The 13,926-nt window shown below is 44.5% G+C and overlaps 1 protein-coding gene across 4 annotated transcripts in view; it reads left to right on the top strand.

The window, feature by feature from the left end:
- The window catches only part of TBC1D1 (TBC1 domain family member 1), a 285,823-nt gene that overhangs the window by 70,333 nt on the left and 201,564 nt on the right, over positions 1-13,926 (top strand). The window lies entirely within an intron of this gene.

Genomic DNA, 13,926 nt, shown 5'->3' with positions numbered 1-13,926 from the left:
AAACTGCAATGTAACACTTGTTGGCCCACTGGGGCTGTGTGCCCCTTGGATTCTGCCAGCCCATGGCTCTTATACCACAGTCTCATAGTTGGATAGGAGGAACAGGGTGATATTCTGCATGTGAGGAACCTTATCATAGGCCCACTGACCCATCCAACCCAAGGGTCAGGTTTCCATGAGGCTTTGGAAGCTTCAAATAACCACCCAGACAAATTTCCTGTCAACTGGGAGGTCCAGTCAGTCAGTCCAACTTTCACAGGGAGGACCCCTGCTTCTGCCTTGTCTTGGGCTCGGGGTGGGGGAGGGGGGGTCAGGATGGGCAGCTTCCTGCAAGGCCTTAGTGGGGAGCCTGCTGCAGGCCTCATTTTCTTCTCACAACCCCCTTGAGAAAGGGCCCTGATGCCTCAGACCCAAAGAGAACTTGCTTTCTTTTCCTCTTTCTTTTTTTTCCCTTCCTGTCTATTTCTCATCCTTTATTCACTAGAATCTGCTGCTGTTTCCAGACCAACTGCATCTAGCCTAGCCAGCTTCAGCTCAGTCCCCAGCCTCATGAGAAAAGCAGGACCTCTTCCCTGCCAAGGCCTGCTGTTGGCCGGAAGCTGCTGGTGCCTGCTAGCTCTCTCAAGAGACTTTCTTGACCGGACTGGTTCCTGGAGTTCTTAGAGCGCAAAGCTGTGGGTTTAGAACTTGTAGGATCTGCCTGGTGGGACTCTGACAGGTGGCCATGCAGATGCTGCGCTGTTGTTTTCCTGACATTGCAGCGAGAGCCTCAACTCTACCTCGAGTGACCTCAAGTGAGTTACTTTACTTTTCAGAACCTTAGCTTCCAGGCCTGTAAAACAGGAAAAAATGATGCCTTACAGCAGAGTTTTCAGATAATAATTAGGGGCAGTGTAGTAAAGTGGTGAAGGAGTCCCTGGGTGATGCAAACAGTTAAGTGCTCAACTATACTAACTGAAAGGTTGATGGTTTGAACCCACACAGAGGCAACTTGGAAAAAAGGCCCAGTGATCTGCTTCTGAAAGGTCACAATCTTGAAAACCCTATGGAGCTCAGTTTCTACTCTGCAACACATGAAGCTTCCATGAGTTGGAATCAACTGGATGGCAACTGGTTTGGTTTTTTGGTTTGTAGCAATGTGGTTAAGTTGAATTGTAAGTCTGCCCTTCCCAGCTGGGAGCTTCGGTTTCTCCATCTGAAATGTACAGGGAGACAGGGGTAACCCCAGCCCCTACCTCATGTATCGTAAATGCTTACAACTAAAAGAACTATCCAAATATATGGTGCTTTAGCACAGTGTCTAGCAGATAGCAAGTACTCAGTACGTATTATGTTTTATTACCATTATTATTATTCTTACTTCCTGGATTTTGTTTTGAGTGTTAATGAGATAATACGTGAAAATTGGTTTATTTTTTTCCCTTCCTGACCCTTGATCTTGGAGAAGAGGGACCTCAGAGAGGAACTGGATGGCCCCCGTCTTGAGTTGGAGGCATTTATTCTAGGATCTTTTCCCCTGAGGTAAGGAACTGACTCTAGATTTCTGGAAAAGGTCCAGGATCTTTGGAGCCCATTCAACAATGTGACCTTGTAGTGGGTTGAAGAGTATCCCCGAAAATTCATGTTCATCTGGAACTTCAGAATATAAACCTCTTTGGAAAAAGGGGTCTTTGCAGGTGTAATTAGGTAAGGCTCAAGATGAGATCATACTGGATTAGGGTGGGCCCTAAATCCCATGACAATATCCTTATAAGAGACAGAAAAGGACACACAGACACAGGAAGAAGGCCATGTAAAGTGAGAAGCAGGGATTGGAGCCATGCATAATGGATTGAATTATGTCCCCCTAAAATATGTGTCAACTTGGTTAGGCCATGTGTTGTTGTCTGCCATTTTGTGATTTCCCTATGTGTTATAAATCATAATCTCTGCCTGTGGTTAAAAAGATTAGGGTGGGATGTAACACTCTTGCTCAGGTCACCTCCCTGATCCAATGTAAAGGGAGTTTCCCTGGGGTGTGGCCTGCACCACCTTTTATCTGACAAGAAATGAAAGGAAAGGGAAGCAAGTAGAGAGCAGGGGACCTCATACCACCAAGAAAACAGTGCTGGGAGCAGAGCGTGTCCTTTGGACCTGAAGTTCCTGTGCTGAGATGCTCCCAGACCAAGGGAAGACTGATGACAAGGACCCTCCTCCAGAGCCAACACAGAGAAAAAGCCTTCCCCTGAAGCTGGCACCCTGATTCAGACTTCTAGCCTCCTGGACTGTGAGAGAATAAACTTCTCTTTGTTAAAGGCATCCGCTTGTGGTATTACAGTTACAGCAGCACTAAATGACTAAGACATCATGCTGCCACAAGCCATGGAACGCTAGGTGCCACCAGAAGCTGGAAAAGGCAAGGAAGGATCCTCCTGTAGAGCCTTTGAAGGGAGCGTGGCCTTGCAGACACCTTGATTTTGAACTTCAGGCCTCCAGAACTGTGAAAGAATAAATTTCTCTTATGTTAAGCTACCAGGTTTATGGTAATTTGTTGTGGCTGCCCTCGGAAACTAACACAAGCCTTGAGACTGGTGAACATGTGTGTTTAGTTCCACCTGGACCCTGAGCTAAGGTTTCCAGGAACAACTTGGGTCAAGGTGCCACAAGATAAGTGAGCAAACGCTGTCATGGGCATAACATTTAAAACCCACTGTCGTTGAGTCGATCCCGAGTCATAGCGACACTATAGGACAGAGTAGAACTGCCCCATAGAGTTTCCAAGGAGCACCTGGTGAATTCGAACTGCCAACATTTTGGTTAGCAGCGGTAGCACTTAACCACTAGGGCATTAACATTTAAATTTTTAGCACCTATTTATTTCATAGCTTTCCTGAAGGGATTTTGGAGATCACCAATCTAACTTCTACAATTTACAAGGTGAAATGGGCCCAGAGATGTGACTTGAGCTGCCTGAAGTCACACAGCTGGTCACTGAGAGGTAGAAGCTAGAAGTGGGCACCTGGGTGCCCAGCTCTGTGTTCTTTCTGAGCTGCCTTAGAAGCTGTGCTGCCTCCACAGAGAGAAAAGTCCCACTGGGGCCATGTGCAAATCAGTCAGGCCATGTTAGGTGACTCCTGACACTCCTCTGAAAGCTGAATTTATCTTTCCTTCACCCAGAATATAAAACCCTGTCATGTTTGAAAAATTCCAGGTGAGAACAGTGACTCAGTCCTCCCCACTTAAAAGCATTTGATAAGTCTAAAAGATACCAACACACAAATGGAAAAGAGAAGCCCTTTCCTTTGTTTATCTCTTCAGCCCTTAGGTCACCTTTCTGTCAAAGCCAATGCAAGTTGTTTTCAGTTAGGTACCTTCTCTACCTGTGTATAGAGTCTAGGATGTGGGTGATGGTTTCTTTTCTAACTTTCACATCCCTTTTGGTAAACATTGGACCCAGAGAGACCCTTTTTCTTAATGTTTTTTGGAAGAACATTTACCTGGGAACATGGCACTTGTGTCTTAATTTCTGGAAAGCATGCTCGCCCTGTGCACCTGAATATTGTGCTGGGTGTAACCAGGCACACTGTTGTTCAGTTGGCTCCAATGCATGGTGATGAAATGCTGCCCTGCCCTGTGCCATCTTCATGATTGTTGGTACCTTCAAATCTGTTGTTGCAGACACTCTGTATGCTGAGTGCGTCCAACATAGGAGGCTCATCTTCCAGCACTAGATCAGACAATAGTCTGTTGAGATCCATAAGGATTTTCATTGGCTAATTTTTAGGATTAGATTGCCAGGCCATTGTTCTTAGCCTGTCTCAACCTGGAAGCTCCCTTGAAACCTCTTTACCATGAATGACCCTGCTGGTAGTTGAAATATTGGTGGCTTAGCTTCCAGCCTCACAGCAAGTGGCCACAGTACAACAAACCGACAGACGGGTTGTGGAACAAGGCACATTCCTCTGGGTGAAATGCAAGGGTATGTGGGCTCGGTGAACTTTCTGTGGGAATCTGGAGCCAATAGAAATAAGAATTGTTTAGCCTGTCTTTGCAGACATGCATGGCTCTGTGTCAGGCACAAGTTTATAAACTGGGAGGAGTCACCGTTCAGCTTTCTAGGCACTTCTTGTGCAGTTCTGATCCAGAACACTGAAGCACATAACCTTAAACTTTGAAAAGGGTGAGAACATTTACAAAGTGTTTCAGTTGTACTTAAAATGTGGCAAATTTAAAACTAGTGTTGTTATTGTTGTTAGGTGCCGTCCAGTGGGTTCCGACTCATCGTGGCACTAGGTACAACAGAATGAAACACTGCCTGGTCCTGTGCCATCCTCACAATGGTTGCTGTGTTTGAGCCCATTGTTGTAGCCACTGTCTCAATCCATCTCATTGAGGGTCTTCCTCTTTTTCGCTGACCCTCTTCATTACCAATTATGATGTCCTTATCCAGGAACTGGTTCCTCCTGAGAACACGTTCAAAGTACCTAAGACGAAGTCTCACCACCTTCCCTTCTAAGGAGCATTCTGGCTGTACATCTTCCAAGACAGATTTATTTGTTCTTTTGACAGTCCATGATGTATCCAATATTCTTTGCCAACACCAGAATTCAAATGCATCAGTCCTCTGTTCTTCCTTATTCATTGTCCAGCTTTCACTCGCATATGAGGCGATTGAAAACACCATGGCTTGGGTCAGGCTCACCTTAGTCCTCAAGGTGACAACTTTGCTTTTTATCACTTTAAAAAGGTCTTCGTTGACAGATTTATCCAGCGCAATACTTCATTTGATTTGTTTACTGCTGCTTCCATGGGTGTTGATTGTGGATCCAAGTAAAATGAAATAAATAATAATAAAATAAAGAATACTGACCAACCCCTCCATCTAAAAAACAAAAACACAACAACAAAACCTGAGTCCCTTCCAACTCATGGCGATCCCGTGTGACAGAGTAGAACTGCTTTATAGGATATTCTTGGCTCACATGGTGGTTAAGTGCTCGACTTGTAACCAAAAGGTCGGTGGTTCAAACCCGTCAGCCGCTCTGCAGAAGAAAGATGTGGCAACCTGCTTCTGTAAAGATTACAGCCTTAGAAACCCTCTGGGGCAGTTTTATTCAGAATCGACTCAGCGGAGGTGGGTTTGGAATATTTACAGAAGCAGATTGCCAGGCCTTTCTTCTGTGATGCTGCCGGGTGGGTTGGAACTACCAGTCTTTAGGTTAACAGTTGATGGCAAACCGATTACACCACCCGGAGTTCTTACTGACCAACAGCCCCTTGGAAAAGCAGCTAAGATTTTCCTGTATCCCTGAAGCGATGTGGACTAATTTAGCTAGAGAGACACCCAGAGAACTCCTGGACAATGACATAGTTTTGATGTGAGTGGATGGGCACATGAGGACCAAGCTGGACAAGCTGGACCCATGGCAAACGTCATTATCTGCATCACTCCAATCCCATAACAGAACTCTACAAAAATGCCTGGAACGTAGAAGCAGCTCTGGGGAAAGGACATGGGGGCCCCTGAATTGACTAGAGAAATTTCAGTTACCTGTAACCGACCGAGATACATCTTCTGCCACATGGACAGAAGAAGTGGGCCTAGAAAGAGAAATTCCATTAAATTTAAGGGCATAGAAATGGCATTGTTTGGGCAAAAGAAAAGAAAAAACTAGAAACTGGCCACACGATATTAAAGTCAGACCAAATCCTGAATATAACAGTCACAACTGGACAGTGTGCAGCAAGCGAAGTAGAGACATGAAGGCCTCCTTGTCTAAGCCTATGTCCAACTCTCCATATATACACACATCCAGGGCAGAGGCTCCTGCAGGGCTTGGTCTGCACTTGCCAAAAGTTTATGTACCTTTAGATTCACAGAAGTCTCCCTTTGATCCAGGTCTCCCTGCCAATCCAGGACTTGGCAGAATCACTCATTCCGTGGGAAGGTAGAGGCCTCTGCCTGGGGTAGACCTGATAAACAGTAATATGTGGAGTTTTAACACCAAATAGTTTAAGAAATATACGTGAAAAGTCTTGTTTTAATTCACTGCCAACACGTAGCTTGCCAGTCACACTGCACAAAGACATTCTCTGTTATCATCTGGGGCTTCATTAAAGGGAAACTGTTAACATTAGAGGGTCTAACTGAGTCTACACACAACTAGAACAGTTTTCTCTAAAATACCAGTCTCTCTCCCATCTTAAAAAGTATCCTTCTCCCAGGAAAAGAACTGTGTGCAGAACAGGTGTCAGTATTTTTTAACAGCTCCCCAGGTAATTGAGATTGAGACTCTGTATAGACAGAACAGTCATTGCGCAAAGACATTGACACAGCTGGTAGTTCTCAGCCTCGATGGTCTATGAGAGTCACCTGTGGTGATCAAGTCACGTGGGCCTGGGGGTGGGGAAGATGATTGATTTGGCTGGTCTGGGACAAGGGTGGAGCTGTGGTGATGCAATGGTTAAGCGCCTGACTACTAACCCAGAAGTGAGCGGTTTGAATCCCCCAGCCACTCCTTGGGAGAAAGATGTGGTAGTCTGCTTCCTTGGGAACCCTACAGGGCAGTTCTACTCTGTCCTGTAGGGTCCCCATGAGTCAGAATCGACAGGACACCAACAGGTTCAGTTTACAGGATGAAGGTGGAACACTCAGACCTCAAAGGGCAGGTAGGTCATATACATATGTAAAAAGGGCCAGGTGTAAATGAACCGTGGCATCCGAGAGGATACACGTTCAGTTATTGAAACAGGCCACCTCGCCAAATAGAATGTGTCAACAGACTGAGTTCAACCAGAGGTCATTGGTGTTGACCTTTGGCTTGCATAAAACTCAATCTCATAAACACACACGTGTGTGTGTGTGGGTATATGTTTGCATACATATGTACATTTATACACACACACACACATATATATACATATTAAGCGATATTACTCTGGAGCCTAAGAATAAACTGAGAACCCAATTGTATTAAGAGTCGCTAGCAAGCTTGGCTAGTAGCTAACTGCTAAAATATGGAGGCTTTTTGCAAAGTGAAAGTGCTTGAAATTGCTTCTTTTTAAAATGATATAAGAGTTCAAGGAACAAGCTTCCACCTTCTTTAAATGAATGAATGGTTGACATAAACATAACCTGCCCCTTTTGAGTTCTAATGGGAAGAAATGTGGCTGGAATCCCATCGCATCACTGACCAGATGAAAGGCCTAGCAATTTGCTTTTTCTTTTAACCCTCCAGCAAGTGATTCTGATTGACAGTCATGTTCGGGAATCACTTCCCTAGTCCTAAGCCACATCCTAAAAGAACAAGATGTATTTGCTCTGTGTAGAGCAAGAACCTGGTGATGTCAAGTTGACTCTGACTCGTGGAGACCCCTTGTGTGTCAGAATAGAAATGTGCTCTATAAGGTTTTCAATGAACGATTTTTTGGCAAGTACATAGGCCTTTCTTCTGAGGGCCTGTGGGTGGACTTGAACCACCAACCTTTTGGTCAGTAGCCTAACACATTAACTCTTTGCACCACCCAGGACTCCTATGGAGAGTAATATGCTATCCACATGGGACCACAGAGATGAGAACATGACAGTGTCCCTATAGACAAAGGAAAACCTAAGTTCAAGGAAAGAGGTGATTGTCTTTGAAACCCCCAAAAAGAAGGTAGGTAGGCAATGTTAAAACAGTTGTACGTTGGGAGAAAAATGTACCTTCCTTTTCCATAAAAGAAGCAGCAATCAACAGAGTTCTATCAAATCATCCGGAGGCTTGTCAAGAACCAACGTATGTGACAAACTAGTAAAGAGCCTGCAAAGCGTTCACACCTTTTGCCCTGGAAATACCACTAGTGAAAATTAGTTTTAAGGCATTAATCAGAAATAGGGACAGAGATTAGTGCACAAAGATGATTAACATTATTTCTACCACTGAAAATTTTCAAACTTAAAGGTACAACAGTGGGAACCTGGTTAATAAATGATTCATCCGTAGAATATGAAGTAGTGTTTAAAAATAAGTGACATAGCCATGTGTTCATGACAGAATCAGGTGGGGCAAAGCTGGGCACAAAACTGTGTATATATAGTTTATGTAAAAATGACCATATAAAAATTAGAAGGAAATTTATCAAGATGTTACAGTAATTCTCTCTGGTGTGGGGTAAAAATTATTTTGTTTTTATCTTTACATTTTTTTCTTTCCCAGATTTTCTACATATTTCTTATGTCTCCACAGACTGGCCCATGGAGTCCTTTTTTTATTAAAATAACCATCAAGCCAAAACCAAACCAAAGCAGTTGCCAACTCACGGCGATCCCATATATTATAGAGTAGAACTGAGCTCCAGAAGGTTTTCTTGCCTGTAATCTTTACTGAAGCAATTTGCCAGGCGTTTCTTCTTGTGGCGCTTCTGGGTGAGTTGCAGCCACCAACCTTTAGGCTGGTAGTCAAGAGCAAACGCTTGTGCCACCCAAGGCTCTTTCTGGGACCACCAGCCACTCTAGTACCAGTCCCATGTGCTCCAGTGGATCCCTGAAGGGTGCTAAGACAAGGCAGAGAATGGAGAAAGCTGTTTTCTGGGGAAGGCTGAGGAGCAAATAGGCCAAGGCCTAGAACAAGGGCAGTGTTACCTCCACTAGCAAAGGGCACTGAAGAACTAGCTTCTATTTTCTGCATTACTGCCGTCTTTCTAAAGAGCCTTAAAAGGATGATTTAATGTCTCACCATATCAGTTTTCCTGAGACAGAAAGGTAGAACTTGACAAGAGGTGAAAAAAAAAACCCAAAAAAACCAGGAACTGGAAGAGTTGCTCCCCCACTGTCCAAATCATGCCCCGCAAACAAACACTGACACTCCTGCTTCTTCTCCATTTTTGCCAAGTTCTCCGTTTGAGGAGGAGCTAGAAGCGAGGAGGAAAGTAAAACCTCTCCGGACAGGCTGTTTTCCATCAAATGTTGAGGGTAGGGAGGCGGGGAAGCAGGCAAAAGAATGACATCACTCCGCCAGCTTATTCCTCCCCACCACAAGACCTGGGTAGAAACAGGCCCGTTGTAATACCAACTCTACAACAAAAGTCCAACTTGGTTTCAGGTGAATCAGAACCACTTGGCACTAAGCAACTTGTAAGGGATTTATTCAGTTCAAAAATATCAATTAACGCCTGTTGTATAAAGCAACACGTGCTCTTGCAGAAACCCTAAAGGTAAATCACACCTGAGTCCTGCCCTCAAGGCACAGGGGAGCAGGGAAGATCGGGCAGGGAAAAGAGTGAAAAGGCCACAAGAAATGCCCACGTGAAGCTCCATGGCATCTCCAGAGGAGGGAAAGATAACTTCAGACTGTGAAGAAAGATCCCATCCTGCCTGGAAAACTTCAGGCTTTGTCAGACGATATCTTAGTTATCTAAAAAAAAAAAAAAACCCAAAACCCATTGTCATGGAGTCAATTCTGACTCATAGCGACCCTGTGGGGGGCAGAATAGAACTGCCCTGCCCCATAAGGTTTCCAAGGAGCAGCTGGAGGATTTGAAATGCTGATCTTTTGGTTAGCAGTCATAGCTGTTTATGCCACTACACCACCAGGGTTTCACTTAGTTATCTAGTGCTATTATAACAAATACCACAAGGGGGTGGTTTTAAGGAACAGAAACTAATTTTCTTACATTTTAGGAAGCTAGAAGTTTGAAATCAGAGCATACGCTCCAGGGGAAGGCTTTTCCTGTCTGCTCTGGGGGAGAATTCTCATCTCAGTTTCTCTAGCATTCTTTTTGGTGTTTCCTGGAGATCTTCACATGGCATCAGTCTTTCCCCATTCGAGCTTGCTGGCTTCTGTGCCTGTTCTGCTCCCTTTATACCTCAAAAGTGACTGGTGTAAGACACACTCTACACTAATATGGTCTCTTTAACATAACAAAGGAAACTCTGTTCCCAACTCAGTGCCATCAAGTCACTTATGACTCAAGGTGACTGTATAGGACAGAACAGAACTGCCCCATAGCGTTTCTGAGGCCGTAATCTTTACGTAAACGGACTATCACATCTTTCTCCCGAAGAGCGGTCTGGTAGGTTTGAACCGACAGCCATCAGGTAATTGCTGTCCATAGAGCAAACACATTATATTATTATTTTTAGAAGCCATTTAGGATCAGGGAAGTGATTCCCAAACATGGCTGTCAATCAGAATCACTTGTCGGAGCATAAAAAAAAAAAATGTATATACGTATATATATACACACACGTGTGTAGGTGTGTGTGTGAGAGAGAGATTAAGTTTTATGTAAGCCAAAGGTCAACACCAGTGACCCCTCTGGCTGAATTCAGTTGGCTGACACATTCTGTTTGGCTAGGAGTGTTTTAAACACTAAACGTGCATTCTCTAGGATGACACGGTTCTTTACATCTGGCCGTTTTACACATTTAAATGACCTGCCTGCCCTTTGGGGTCTGAGTATTTCACCATTGTCCTGTTATCCCAACCCAATGCTGTTGAGTTGGTTCTAATGGAGTAGAATGTCCCTATAGGGTTTCCAAGGAAGCAGACTACCACATCTCCCGTGGAGGGGCTGGTGGGTTCAAACCACTCACTTTTTGGTTAGTCGCTGAGCACTTAACCATTGGACTACTGTGGCTGTACCTTTGTCCCAGACCAGCCAAATCAATCATCTTCCCCACCCCCAGCCCCACGTGACTCGATCACCACAAGTGACTCATAGACCATCAGGGCTGGGAACCACCAGCTGTGTCAATGTCTTTGTGCAATGACTATTCTGTCTATAGGGATTCTCAATTACCTGGGGAGCTGTTAAAAAATACTGACACCTGTTCTACACGCAGTTCTTTTGTGGAGGAATTTACCGTTTCCTGGGAGAAGGATACTTTTTAAGATGGGAGAGAGACTGGTATTTTAAAGAAAACTGCTCCAGTTGTGTGTAGACTCAGTTAGACCCTCTGATGTTAACAGTTTCCCTTTAATGAAGCCCCAGATAACGGAGAATGTCTTTGTGCAGTGTGACTGGCAAGCTACATGTTGGCAGTGAATTAAAACAAGATTTTCACGTATATTTCTTAAACTATTTGGTGTTAAAACTCCACATATTACTGTTTATCAGGTCTACCCCAGGCAGAGGCCCCTACCTTCCCACGGAATGAGTGATTCTGCCAAGTCCTGGATTGGCAGGGAGACCTGGATCAAAGGGAGACTTCTGTGAATCTAAAGGTACATAAACTTTTGGCAAGTGCAGACCAAGCCCTGCAGGAGCCTCTGCCCTGGATGTGTGTATATATGGAGAGTTGGACATAGGCTTAGACAATGAGGCCTTCATGTCTCTACTTCGCTTGCTGCACACTGTCCAGTTGTGACTGTTATATTCAGGATTTGGTCTGACTTTAATATCATGTGGCCAGTTTCTAGTTTTTTGTTTTCTTTTGCCCAAACAATGCCATTTCTATGCCCTTAAATTTAATGGAATTTCTCTTTCTAGGCCCACTTCTTCTGTCCATGTGGCAGAAAATGTATCTCGGTCGGTTACAGGTAACTGAAATTTCTCTAGTCAATTCAGGGGCCCCCATGTCCTTTCCCCAGAGCTGCTTCTACGTTCCAGGCACTTTTGTAGAGCTCTGTTATGGGATTGGAGTGATGCGGATGATGATGTTTGCTATGGGTCCAGCTTGTCCAGCTTGGTCCTCATGTGCCTATCCACTCACATCAAAACTATGCTGTTGTCCAGGAGTTCTCTGGGTATCTCTCTAGCTAAACTAGTCCACATCAGTTCAGGGACACAGGAAAATCTTAGCTGCTTTTCCAAGGGGCTGTTGGTCAGTAAGGTCTTTGAGTGGCACAAACAGTTTGCCCTCGACTGCAAACCTAAAGTTTGGTGCTTCGAACCTACCCAGCAGCACCAGGGAAAAAAGACCTGGCAATCTGCTTCTGTAAAGATTACAGCCAAGAAAACCCTATAGGGCAGTTCTACTCTGTCACATGGGATCACCGTGAGTTGGCATGGACTCAGGTACTGGGGGAGGGGTTGGTCATTATTTTTTAATTTTATTATTATTTCATTTTACTTGGATCCACAATCAGTGCCCGTAGAAGCAGCAGACAAAAAGTCCAGTGAAGTATTGCATCGGACCATCTGCTACAAAAGACCTCTTTAAAGTACTGAAAAGCAAAGATGTCAGTTTGAGGACTAAGGTGTGCCTGACCCTTTAAGCTGTGGTGTTTTCAGTCGCCTCAGATGCATGCAAAAGCTGGACAATGGATAAAGAAGACTGAAGAAGAATTGATGCATTTTAATTATGGTGTTGGTGAAGAATATTGACTATACCATGGACTGCCAGAAGAACGAACAAATGTGTATTGGAAGAAGTATAGCCAGAGAGCTCCTTAGAAGGGAGGATGGCAAGACTTCATCTTAGGTATTTTGGACATGTTATCAGGAGGGACCGGTCCCTGGAGAAGGACATCATGCTTAGTAAAGCCGAGGTTCAGTGAAAAAGAGGAAGACCCTCAATGAGACAGATTGATACAGTGGCTGCAGTGATGGACTCAAACATAGCAATGGTTATGAGGATGGCGCAGGACTAGGCAGCGTTTCCTTCCATTGTACATGGGGTTGCTATGTATCTGAACCCCCTAGAAGGCACCCTAAGGACAATAAGAAGAGCAACAATGACAGTGAATCTCAGACTAGTGCCTCTCAAAGTTTAGCGTGCTTACTAGCCACCTGGGGATCTTGTAAAGTGGAGGTTCTGATGTAATAAATCTGGAGGAGGGCCCAAGAGTCTGCATTTCGAGCAAATTCCCAAATGATGCTAGTGCTGTTGGTCCATGGGACTACATTTTGGGTAGTAAGGTCATAGAGAAAAGAGCACTTTCACTTTAATGAAGCTCTCAACCTCCATCCCCTGTATTTGTTTGGGAAAGTGATGTGGTAATAGGTAATGATTTGGTTGCATGGCTGCAAATGCACTTCCCTTTTCCCCCTCTTAATTTATTCAGGGAACATGACTGCTTAAAAGGATGAGATAACAATAGCACTTCCCTAAAGAGGCTCCTGGAGCCCTGGTGGTGCACTGGTTATAAGCTCAGCTGCTAACCAAAAGGTCAGCAGTTTGAATCCACCAGTCGCTCCTTGGAAACTCAATGGGACAGTTCTACTCTGTCCCGTAGGGTCGCTGCGAGTCAGGATCGACTCCACGGCAACCAGTTTGGTTTGGTTTCTTAAGATGTTCCTAAGGAGAGCTGGTGGCAACAGTTAACCGCTGGGCTGCTAACCGATAGGTCGGGGGTTGGAGCCCACCAATGGCACCTTGGCAGAAAAGACCTGGCAATCTGCTCCCTTAAAGATGACAGCCTAGAAAACCCTATGGGTTCTCTTTTGTCCTGTAAGGTCTCTTGAGTCAGAATGGACTCCAAGCCACACAACAACAAGATGCTCTTAAGGCCATTTCCAGTTACCCCAGACAAGTGTTATTGGTTTGATAATCACTCTCGACTTTCCCCATGTCTTAAGTTTATCTCATTCCTATGCACCCCACCTGGAAGGGGGGAAAATATACCCACTAATACATCCACTAACTCAGATACTACACATTTAGGGAACATAACTGAAATGTCCTACTGGCCTATCATGAAGGTCATTCACATTAATATAACAAAAGGCATATAACACAACTCTTGGCCTGGGTTGGTCATTGGTCTTGAGTGACTATCGTGAATGGCTTAGCATGACACATCTATTTCCACGTTTACCACTAGACCTTTGGACTTTTTTTTTTTTTAAGTGGAACTCAGCAGTGCTTTAGTTTGCAACTGAGTTTAATCTTTGTAACTATAAACTGACCACACTGTTGTAGCCTCTTGCCTTGGGAGAGAACTGTGGTGTAATCCACATATCTCAAGTTGTTAAAACCTCTCTTTGGCAGGAACCAAAGGTTCTTTTCCTCTGCCCACTTCT

This window comes from Elephas maximus, chromosome 5 (assembly GCF_024166365.1).
Source record: "Elephas maximus indicus isolate mEleMax1 chromosome 5, mEleMax1 primary haplotype, whole genome shotgun sequence".
Lineage (NCBI taxonomy): Eukaryota > Metazoa > Chordata > Mammalia > Proboscidea > Elephantidae > Elephas > Elephas maximus.
This window is presented reverse-complemented; position numbering and strand designations above follow the sequence as displayed.